This window comes from Octopus bimaculoides, chromosome 22 (genome assembly GCF_001194135.2).
Source record: "Octopus bimaculoides isolate UCB-OBI-ISO-001 chromosome 22, ASM119413v2, whole genome shotgun sequence".
Lineage (NCBI taxonomy): Eukaryota > Metazoa > Mollusca > Cephalopoda > Octopoda > Octopodidae > Octopus > Octopus bimaculoides.
In genome coordinates, this window is record NC_069002.1 from 7,337,841 (window position 1) to 7,338,416 (window position 576).

A 576-nucleotide genomic window follows, 5' to 3' on the forward strand; every position below is an offset into this window, starting at 1 on the left:
TATATATATATATATATATATATATTTATATATACATATGAAAATGAAATGTGAGTGCAAAACAAGGTGCAAAACAAGGTGGAAAAAATAGTACTCAAAATGCCATAGATCGAAAAATATACTTTCCATTGTAGCTGCAAAATTATCACAAAACTGTTACTCAGAGTTTCATGTCCCCGTTTGTCGGACAGTTGTGATGAAAACCGAATTAAAATCATGAGAGTACGTGAAATATACTGTTATACTACATGAATACCTGACTTAGTGTTCTGAAACAATTTCGCTGCTGATATCAAATTATATATATATGTATATATATATATATATATATATATATATTTACTTGCATATATACATATATACGTAACAATACACACACACATCGATATGTATATATTATTCGAGATGGTCTTTTGATAAACGAAGAGATGCAGTTAAAATTCTACTAAATAACAGTTAACTCTCCTCCATATGTGTTTAAGTCTCATAGCTCGAGATAAACTTGTACATCTTCAAACATACATTGTTCACTATGTAATAGATACATATGTATGTATAATATATATATATATATAT

At 26.9% G+C, this 576-nt stretch overlaps 1 protein-coding gene across 1 annotated transcript in view; it reads right to left on the reverse strand.

The window, feature by feature from the left end:
* LOC106872599 (probable serine/threonine-protein kinase DDB_G0276181) overlaps positions 1 to 576 on the reverse strand; it is a 108,246-nt gene that overhangs the window by 105,368 nt on the left and 2,302 nt on the right. The gene's annotated exons all lie outside the window — the stretch shown is intronic.